This window comes from Anolis carolinensis, chromosome 6 (assembly GCF_035594765.1).
Source record: "Anolis carolinensis isolate JA03-04 chromosome 6, rAnoCar3.1.pri, whole genome shotgun sequence".
Lineage (NCBI taxonomy): Eukaryota > Metazoa > Chordata > Lepidosauria > Squamata > Dactyloidae > Anolis > Anolis carolinensis.
Genome location: NC_085846.1, coordinates 17,842,210 through 17,853,931, shown reverse-complemented (window position 1 = coordinate 17,853,931; position 11,722 = coordinate 17,842,210).

The following is an 11,722-nucleotide window of genomic DNA, read 5'->3' as shown; positions in this document are numbered from 1 at the left end:
TACACTGTAGAAATAATGCAGTTTGACACCTCTTTAACTGCCATGGCTCAATGTTATGGAATCTTGGGAGATGTAGTTTAGTGAGGCACCAGCACTCTTCGGCAGAAAAGGCTAAAGTCAAACTATGGTTCTCAAAATCCCATGTGGCAGTTAAAGTGCCAAACTGCATTAATTCTACAATGTGAATGCATTGCATCTGTTTTGCAAATATAGCACTTTGAATCTGCTTCAGCTGTCATGGCAGCATCATACAGAATCCTGCAATTTGTAGTTTGGTGAACTGTAGAGAACTCCCACGTACATCTCCAGTCAACAAATCACGGGATTTCATATGATGATAGCAATTAAAAGTGATATGTATATAGAGTGGATCCATTGTAGGGCTCACTCAAAAGAAAAACCTTGCATTTGGAGGATTATTTTTGGGAATGACCCGATCCAGATACCATACAAAGCTGGGTTCTTCTACACTGTAGAAGGAATGCTGTTTGACACCACTTTAATATGTTGGTGGGCTTGGGCTAGGGAACCTCAAGCTCTGAGATCTGGCTCAATGCTATGGAGTCCTGAGAATTGTAGTTTGGCAGAGGAAGCTAAAGACCTTATACAACAACGCCTGCCGTGATTCCATAGCATTGAGCCATCGCAGTTAAGCATGATGACAGATTGCATTCATTCTGCAGTGTCGATGCATCAAGGGTTCTTCATCATTCATGACTTTTGCTCTCTTGACCACACTCTGACATTGTTTGGCCACGTGTCTCAGTTGTCATCTGTGAAATGCTGGAGGGTTACCTTCCTGCCCAACTCAGTACGTTCCCCACACTCTCCCCCTTTTCAGCAGGCAGTGAAGGGAATAATGCTTTACAGCTTCCTTCTTTGCGTTTGGTTTCTGCTCCTTCATAGCTAATTAAATGTCTTTGCCCAGAGGGCTGAGTTAATGAGAGCTGAAAGTGCTGGCTCCCTAGGGATCCGGGTCAGATTTTTCCTGTTAGTTTTTTTAAGAAAACACAAATCCAGCATTACCAGTGCCATTCATTTCCCTATTACAAGACAAAGTTAAGATCGAATAGTGGTACGGGTTGGGTATCCGTATCCAAAACGCTTGGCACCAGGAATGTTCCGTATTATGGATTTTCCTTCGAATTTTGGAGTATTTGCATATACATAATGAGGTATCTTGCAGATGGGACCCAAGTCTAAACATGACATTCACTGATATTTCATATACACCTTATATACATAGCCAAAATATAATTTGTGCACACTATATTTTACATAAATTTGTGAATGAAACAAAGTTTGGAGACACTAAACCATCAGAAGGCTAAGGTGTCATTATCTTAGCCAGTCATATGGACGACTATGGAGTATTTTGCATTTCACAATTCAGGATAAAGATGCCCCAGCTGTAGATGTGCTTTTTCAGTTCAGATATTTTTTATTTAAACTGGAAACCCACAGGTGATTCTCCACCCTTCTTTTCCCCAAAATGAAGTATACACTTAACACCCATTTTCTATTTTATATCATTGGAATAGACAAGGTATATAAGTGCTAAGCTTCAGCTAAATCTTTACACCAGTGGTTCCCAACCTGCGGGCCGTGGGCCACGAGACCTAAGATAAGGTCTGTGAGACATGCGGAGAAAATCAGCTCTAGATTATTAAATATGGTTTTATGCGGGTGAGCAGATGCCGACTACTGGGTGGCATATATTCTGTATCAGAAACAAGAGCTGATGTGGTCTATCCAATGCAATTTTTTGAATTGGCACCCCAAATAACCAAACCGAATCTAAAGTTGACCAAAAACTGATTCGTAACCGTTCAGGTTCTTCTGAACTATAGCTGACAGCACCTGATGGTCATTGTTAAAACCCATCCAAGTATTAACCAGGGCTGGAACTGTTTAGCTTCAAATATTAAATGGCTTCTGGTGCCTTTACAATGCTTATTAAGGGCATTTAAAACATCAGGATAGCTTTGAACAATTTTAAGAAGTTGGGGATGTAAAACACATATACACCCACTTGCTATACTATTCGCATTTGATGTGCTGCTCACAGCAAGTGAAGTTTTCCCCCTTAAAGCTCTGAATTCCCATCAGTTATGGTCCAGTACAGAATTATTATGCCCTTCTATGGAGGCAGGCTGTACTGGATAGATGTGTGTGCGCACCTCCAAGCCTCCTATCCGGTTGTCATAAGTCTCTGAGCAACTATAAAATGTGTTATACCTAGATGATGTATCATACTTATTTTGGGGGACAGTCACATAGCAGATCCACCAAAAGATGCAGACACAGCAAAGCGAAACAAAAAAAGAAGGGCAACAACATTTATATCTGTACCAAGCAAACCGAAGGATCGAAATGAAAGAGGACATACCTAGTTTTTGTGCTGAAAGGCATCAGCTATTCAACTCCACATTTGGCACCCAAAAGATGGTCACTTGATGGGACCTTAAATGCCCTTTTCTCCACTTGAACCTGAAAAATATTCTTCAAAATGTTGGACATGGGGTGCATCAGCACTGTCAGATTAATGCAGTTTGAACCACTTTAATTGCTATGGTTCAGTGCTATGGAAACATAAATGTTGTAGTTTTACAAGATTTGTGGCCTTTTCTTCCAAAGAGTGCGGTACCTCACCAAACAACAAGTCCCACAACTCCACAGCATTGAGGCATGGCAGTTAAAGTGGTGTCAAACTTCATTAATTCTTCTGTGTGGATGCACCCTTTGATAAGCTCCATGCACCTCACAGCTAGTATTCTTTTAACATTTGTTTTTAACAATGAATAAGGTTGCTCTTCTCATTTCACTGTTATTTCTAAAGATGTAACATCTGGATTTCCAATCTTGTTGGGGAAAGGGGAGATAGGGTGCCTTAAGAGCAACTGCTCCAGCTCATCTGACCATGTGCAGAGTGTGTTCTTCTACTTTGAAAGGCAAATTCCATCATGAAAGATTCAGTGAACAGAGAAGCAGCACCTCTTCACACCCTTCAGTTCTGACAACTTACCAAAAAACATGAAGTTCTGACTAGTTGGCATCTCTATTTAATAGGCAGCACTGGGGCAGAGGATGCTTTCAGCAGAGGGAAGAAACAGGCACAGGTGCCCTCTTGTTGTTCAAGGCCTGCTCTATTTATAAGGTAGGGCTAAGGGACAGGGCAAAATGTGGGGCAAGATATAGATAGGAGACATAGCGCAGGGGTGGCATCAGTGGTTGCCCCAACCCCTTTGCCGGGGGTACATCTGGCGCCCTCCGAGCAGGGCCTGCATTTTGGACGTCACAGCCCTCATGCTCCCAGCAGGGATAAAAATAGGTTTGCTCTCAGGGGAGTCACGCCGTTGCATAACGGGGGCTGTAGTTCCAGAAATAACCCCCTCCCCTCCTCCTCCCTCTCTCTATTGGGGCAGCGATGAAAGAAGGAGGTACGGATTCGTGTGTTGCAGTTTTGCTGGGGTGACCTAGATTTCCCCTAGCTTAAGCCTAGAAGGACATTAGCGGGAGCGAGTGAGGGAGTGCGTGTGCTTTTTAAAAGTTTTCTCCTCTGCAAGCCAGAAATCTCAGCGCTGCCAGATCGAGAAGGTGCCCCCGGCACCCTAGAGTCCTTCATGCCTTGCACCAGAGAGTCAGTGCTTTTGTCTATCCTTTTAATAGCACCCTCAGTACACAAGGCTCTTTGGAAACCCTATTATTATCCCTCTCGCAGCAGACCCCCCACACGGAAGTAGGCTACTAATAGCTACATTTTACAGAGGGGGGAACTGAGGCCATGAATGGGTTGCCCAAGGCAGGGGAACTGTTTCACTGCAGTATCATAAGGACAGGAGTTTGGGACAAACATCCAAATTCCCATCCATAAAATGAACTAAAGGGGCCTCAAACAGAAAAAGCTATGCCCTATAAGCTTGGGTTTATCAGCTTCTCTCCGAGTCCATCTACACTGTACAAATAATGTAGTTTGATAGCACTTTAACTTCTATGGCTCAACACAAAGGAATCATGGGAATTGTTTGGTGAGGCACCAGCATTATTTGCCAGAGCAAACAGAAGACTTTGTAAAAGTACATGTCTCATGATCCATAGCATTAAGTCATGGCTGTTCAAGTGGGTTCAAACTGCATTAATTCTACAGTGATGTATCCTTGGTGTGTATAAATATCAAAAGATCGTGAACCCATCTAAAATTGCTTAACTTGCCCTGATTGTGTGGGTCAACACAACCATTTGACTGTCCAGGCAGCAGATGATGGATATGAAGGCAAGCAGCTCCACCTGAACCACAGCAACCATCCTTCCTCACTGCAATGGCCCCTGAAGTTTGCAACCTATGGTCTCTGACACTAGTTGCTTTCTCTGCCCACGTTACCCACAACTCCAAACAGGCCCTGAACAGAACAAAGAGGCAGAGCATTTACCGGCCAATATAGCTGGCTCCAGCTTGGCATGGGCACATGCATTATTCTCTTCACATGACACAATGCTGGCAGTACTGCATTGCAGCATTAGTTTGAGGGGCAGCCAGTAGGCACCGGGCGGAGGGTTGAGAGAACAGCAGGGAGGGTTTGGAGGACAGAGTCATGAGCACCCCTTAATTTAGACTGTCCCATACATTCAAGGGCAATGAAGAACACTCAATTGGCCTCAGTATTAGTGTCCTTCCAATGCTGCTGTCGCTGGAAAGAGGAGTTGGCATCTTCTCCTTAGCCTCGGGATTAGTCAAACCAAGAAGGCCAGATAGGTGCAAACCAGTTAGTACAAATTGTACTTATAGAGGCATACCCATGTTTCAGTGACTTCATCCTCAAGGCTTGAGACAAACACCACAGGGCCAATTAGAATGGCCACCAAGAGGACACAAAGAAGAAAACTTTGAGGTGTTGGCATGTATGTTGGTGGTCCTTGGGATAGGGAACCTCAAGCTCAGAAATTTGGGCTGCATTTCAAGGATCTTCAGAAAGCCATGGTCCTTCCCCTTAACAATGATGATGATGATGATACATTTATTTGTTACCTGCCTCTCCTTGCAGCTTGAGCCTGGGTAGAACATGATTAAAACAGACACAACACTATTAAAACACAACACTATAAACTATCACTTCTTGGTGGCTTCCCTACTTCTGTATGGCTTCCTCCATCCCCATTGATGCCTCCAAGTTGATCCTGGCTTTAGGAATTATCCTATAATTGGTTTTCTTAGCAAAATGTATTCAGAGAGTGGTTGCCATTGCCTTCCTGTAAGAAAGAGGCAGTGTGCCTTACTCATAGTCACCCATTGGGTTCCCATGGCCAAACACACAGTCATCTTGAGTCCATTCTTGCATCCTGTCTATTCCATGTCATCCCATACTATCCATCCATGGATGGTTTAAATTTAGAGTCAAAGCACTACACTACACTGGATACAATGGCTTCCACCAATCTTGGAAGGTTGGACTGCTTCTCCTAAGGCTTTTAGCTAAATGACACTGATAACATTTGTCCCACTGTTTACTCTGCCCAGTACTGAAATTAAGCTGAATTTAGACCTTGGGCTAGAAAATCAAGATGCTCTGTTTAAATGTACCATAAACCATAACATCTTGCTGGAAGAAGGTCCATAGTTCAATGGTAGATTACTCATTTTGCATCCAATCACTACCATTTGGAGAAATTACTTTTGGAACTACACCTCCTAGGAATCCCCAGTGATAATGCTGGCTGGAGGCTCTGGGAAATATAATCCAGAAAATGAACTTTTCTAAGTTCTTTGATTTTCTAGCCAAACGATCTCGGGTGAAGAATAATTGAAAAATCATCTATGGCTGAAATCCAGAATATCTATCTGCTTGCAGTCAGAATAGACAACAGCAGACTGAGTATACAACTAATCGGTTTGGTCTTAGGCAGCCTCCTGAGTGTTCTGGTGCAGCTCAGATGCATGCAGCCTTTGGAGAGCCACTAGAGTCCACAGTCAATGTCTTTCTTGGGCCCTACTTCAAGGATGTCACAGAAAGAGGCACCTTTTATCATGTGTAATGCATGGTTGGCCAAAGTATAATCTTTGAATATTGAACTAGACAACACATCAGCCCAAAGCAGCCTACTCAATAGTGAGGAATGTTGTATGTTACAGTCTAGAGGCAACATTTCAATCCCTCCTGGTTACATATCACCTCCTTCACATGTTCAGTTTGACTACTTGTCTACTCTGCACACCTGCAGACCCACATACTTACACATACATTACATACACGGAAATGGGCAACAGTTATAAAATAGACTATATCCCTCTAAAACATGAATCATGTTTTGATTTTTTATCTCATTCTGGAGGTGAGGTTCTTACATACCAATCCCTCCCTTTCCATTGCAACCCTTTAAAAACAAGCTTGAGGAGCAGGGTGCTTGAACACTGCAAATTAATGCCTTTTGAGACCACCTTAACTGTCACGGCTCAGTGTTTCAGAATTATGGGTGTTGCAGTTTTACAAGATCTTTCGCCTTCTCCACCAAAGGGTGCAGGTGCCTCACCAAGCTACAAATCCCAGGGTCCCATAGCATTGAATCATGGCAGTGAAAACGGTGTCAAACTGCATTGATTTTACAATGTAGATGCACCTGTAAATTGGAAAGTCAAACTAGTAGTTAAATGCCATGGCAATTTGAACCCCGGGCTATTCCTTTCCTAATCTCTGACAAACTAACCCAAGAACTTGCTTAATTGCATCTCCAAACTATCATTATTAGCATTGGTATTAATGAGGAGTGATCCAGACATTGGGAGCCATAAGTTATCCTGCTGTAGCCGCTGCATTAATCCTATTTCAAATTTCCCACATAGAAATCATTATCTGCGAATACGTATGACATTTATTAATTTTTTTGCCCTGTCTTTTTCCCCATATGGGAACCAAGGCCGCACTCAAGAAATGCAGTGCATTTCATCAGCTTATTTTGCTGCAGTATAGATTAGGACCTTCAAGCATTGTGTAAACAGCTGATAAACATGTACCTCTGTGAACCACAGTTGCCTCATTACTTGCTTCGTTCCTTTGAGGGACACACAGGGAGAGTTGGATTGGGGTTTTTTAATGTCTCATACCGAATTTAGCTCTGTCCGTTTAAGAGTACTATAGGTGGCTGAAATTATTATATGTGGCTGAAGGTCAGGGCCATCGCTTGCATGTTTTCAGGTGACAATGCTGCAAAATGCCTTCTGGGCAGTTCCAGTGCTTTCTGGACTCTGCAACAAAAAGTAAATTAGGAAACTAAAATGTGCCATCTGTTTGGATGAGGGTTAAAATGCACTGAAGTGTGAAAAGCAATTTCCCCTGCATTTTTGTATGAAACAGTACCACTTCATCCTGCTGCATGTGTGGATTCAGCCTCAGATAAATCTGACACACTTCAGGTTCTATAAAGCACTGTATAAAATACTAGGTTATGACTCCTGTCACAGGAAGCAAAAGTAGCCTTACTGCTGAATTTATAAAGAGGGGGAAGATTGCTCTCTGGCTTCCATCTTTACAGGAAGGACTATTTCGGATGCCTATTGATAAGGAAAGCAATGGATTACTGAAAGTGAGCAGGAAGATAGTGAGTCTAGACACACCAATGAGGGCATAAGTATACCCTCAACAGCCTCAGTTAACCCTCAGCCATACCACTTTTTAAATTGCTTTGAAAACATCCCAGTTTCTCTCCTGTAGTCCCACTTTTCCCCTTTGTTCTCAGCTTCCATCAATTGCTGCAAAAGACAAAAAAGTTCCATGTCCCACTTTATTCTGCTTTAATCCAACCTCACCTGGAATACTGTGTCCAGTTCTGGGCAGCACAATTCAAGGAGGATATTGATAAGCTGGAAGGTATCCAGAGAAGGGTGATCCAAAGTTTAGAAACCAAGTACTATGAGCAGTAAGTAGCTCAGGGAACTGGGTATGTTTAGCTTGGCGAAAAGGAGGCAGAGAGGAGACATGATAGGTAAGGATAAAAGTTTTCCCCTAGCTGCCTCCAAGGTCATGTGGTTGCATGGAGCGCCATTACCTTCCCACCAGAGCGGTACCTATTGATCTACTCACATTTGCATGTTTTCAAACTGCTAGGTTGGCAGAAGCTGGGGCTAACAACAGGAGTTCACCCTGCTCTCCAGATTCAAACTGCCGACCTTTCAGTCAGAAAGTTCAGCAACTCAGTGGTTCCAGGGGCTCCAGGGGGACATGAAAGCCATCTTTAGTGTCACATTGAGGATAGAACAAGCTTGTTTCCTGCAGCTCTGGAGAATAGGATGCAGAGCAATGTATTCAAATTGCAAGACAAGAGATTCAACCTAAACATTAGGAAGAAGTTCCTGATGATAAGAGCTGTTCAGCAATGAAATATGCTACCTCAGAGTGTGGTGGAGTCTCCTTTTTTGGGGGTTTTAAGCAGAGTTTGGCTGGTCATCTTTTGGGAGTGCATTGTGTGTTCCTCCACAGCAGAGGGTTGGACTGGATGGCCCTCGTGGTTTCTTCCAACTTTATGATTCTATAAAATTAATTTGCACTTAAGAGAAAGTGCAGAGTTAAGCACTAGAGAAGATGCCAGCTACTGAAAATCTTGTTGACTGGAAGGTCAGCATTTCGAGCCACGGGTTGGGGTGAGCTCCTGACATCAGCCCTAACTTCTGCGCACCTAGCAGTTCGAAAACAGCTATATGAGTAAATAGGTGGGAAGGTAAAAGGCGCCCCTGAAAATATGGCAGCAAAATCAGGAAGGCATCCATGGACAACAGCCTCCTCGGTGTGGAAAATGGAACAACAGCACCTCCCCATGGCCAAGTCAAGCCTCTAGATGCTAGAGATGAAAAAGTGGGAAGCCTTGCCTCTGTCTTTGTTGTTACTTGTTTAATGGCATTGAATGTTTGCCATATATGTATTCTGTAATCCACTCCGTGTCTCCTTGGAGAGACAGAGTGGAATTTAAATAAAGTATATAGAGAAAAGGAGATTGGTCTTTCCCAGTAGGCTCAGGCAAAAGCAGACTACTGCAACCTTTTCTATCTTGTTATTCCTCAATAATAACTTTTGCCATTTTGACCATACAGTGCTATTATTTGGCCACAAGTGTCCTAGTTCTTATCTGCTAAATGTTGGGAGGTATGTCTAAATAATATATGAAAGGGAGATATTAGGAAACTGGACAGAGGAGTGCTTTTTTGGTACAAATCCCCAAGGCTGCTTTCTGGAGAAGGCAGGCTTTTTCCTCTTCACCCTTTCTGGCCTCCTTCTCCAACACTGCGGCTGTATCTCCCTCTCCTCTCCCTTTATTGAATGAAACTTGCTTGCCAGTGGCAGTTTTATGAATGTACCGAAGACAGGCAAAGAAGCCCAAAGAAACAGCACCCTTTTTCTGCAGAGCTGCACACTGGGGCTCTTCTTATTCCCATATCTAGCCCTACTTTTTGACATTTGACTTCCCAGACTCCCTAATTCTGCTAGATTCTTAAGCAAGCAGGAGAGAAAAAAGGGCACAGAAGCACAAGGCAAATTGCCAGGCTTCTCGATACTGCGTGAATTGCCAGTTAGTACTGCATCACCACTTCCCTGCATTACTTTCCTGCAGCACTGGCGGATGGGGGGGAGGTTGGCAGCGGGAGAGAAAGGAAAGAGGGATCAAGAGAGTAGAGGCAGAAAGCAATGCTGCATTCACTGCAGAGGTCTCTTCTTCTCCTCTGCTGCAGAGACTACAAAAGGGAAATTCTTGCAGCTATTACCCTTCAATCACATTGGTGCATTTAAAAGAAACACACGTAAAAAATAAAGAGTATGTGCAGCCAACACTTGTACTCTCTCTGCAACACGTTTGTGCCTTCAAGTTGCCCGTCGACTTATGGCAACCACATGGATTTTGCATCATTTTCTAAGGCAATGAATACTTAGAGGAACTTTTCCTAGTTTCCTCCTCTGAAATATTGTCTACAGTTCCTGGCGGTCTACCAACCAAGTTCTAACCAGAGCTGACTCTGCTTAGCTTCAATGGGATCTAATGCATTTAGGGTATTGACGTTGACTTACACAATCATAACTTGCCATATCACATGGCACTATACTTTTATCATGATTCATCACCACCAATCCCATTCCACCTTTTTAGCAACTTTCTGGACTATTCGCCCTCAAAGTCCTAGCATACCTTATCAGGGTGAAGGCATGTGCTCCAAACTTGGTCCCTTTCCTCACATCTAAGAAGAAAATACAATGTTGTTGTGATTATGTTGGATCGCAAGTCCCAGCAGCCCCAGCCAGAATGACCAATGGTGAGGAACAATGGGAACGACATCTAAAGAATTGAAGGATTCTCAGCTCTCACTTACATGATCAGAAATGTATCACACTCTTGCTGGTCCCAGCAGTCTTGGATCCTTAACTCTTTTCCAATTCAAGAAACCAGTCATAGGAAACAGAATATAGCAATTGGTAAGTATTAACATTTAATACAACAGGGCTATGAATTCACTTAAGCAAAGACCACATACTTAGTAGAGTAGTACTACAGCTCAGGGGCCTATTCACACTAGAAAATTATATCAAGATGTTTCTGCTTTAACTGTCAATTCTGTCCTAGTAAATTCTGGAACTTCAAAAAGAGGCATTTATAGTTCTCTAGTGCCTTCCAAACTATAAATCCCAGGATCTCATAGGATGGAACCATGCAATTAAACGTGGAATAACACAGCTATAATTCTGACATGTGAATGTGTCCAATTTACCATCTCCAAGCAAGTCTGCGGGGGAAACTTTGTGCTTATCAGAAAAGAGCAAATGGTGTTCAGGCTTCAAGCATGCCGTTTTCTTACAGGAACCCTTGAATTGATCCATTGACATTGGGTCAAAGCAGTGACTCCAGGAGGCACATATGTAGTCTGAGCATTTACTCAGCTCAGGTAGTGGCTGACCTGCTTGAGAACGTGTCTTTGAAAACGTTGGGTTGGGTGAGTTCATCTTCCAAACTCATTTCTCAATCATCATGTGAAAGAGCAGATAGTTACTTATCCTGAATCCAACAGTTTACTTCCTCACATGCTGAGTGGGAAGAGATTAGGATCTATTGATAGGTCTCCATGTGATTTACAGTACAATCAGCAATGATTTCTTATTCCCAGTGGTTAACTACAGAGACAAAGCCTCACCACCTTAATAAGGTTACTGAAAACAAAGAAACCTTTGAAATCAGGGGTGTATTTGTTTGCTATTCCAGCTCCAGTTCTTAAAACACAATCTTACATACTATTCTGGGTGTTCAGTGCCAGATGACTTGTATGAAGGAATGGAGAAAGCAGCATTCTGAGAATATTTGGAAACATTCACCTAATCTGTTATGTTACATGGTGAATCTACAGGACATTCATTTCCTAAGTAAAAGATATATGCCAAACATAAGGTAATTACAATCTCTTCCTCCTTGGGAACACTGGGAAATCTAGTTCTGGAAAGAAAAGCAGTACCTCATGCTATCCAAAATGGCCTTAGGAAAATCCATAGATTGAGCTAGTTTAAATTGTGCATGCAGTGCAGACAAAAAAGGAGAACTTTGTATGGGCAGCAGGAATTTGCTTTTTCTGAACAGAATGCTGTGCTATGGGCTTCCAAGCACTCCCCTTTTGCTTTTCCCATCTTCAAGCTCCACCAGGCCAAAGCAAATAGCTCAAAGTGAGCAGTTTTCCATCCAAAAACAACCCACAGCCAAACAA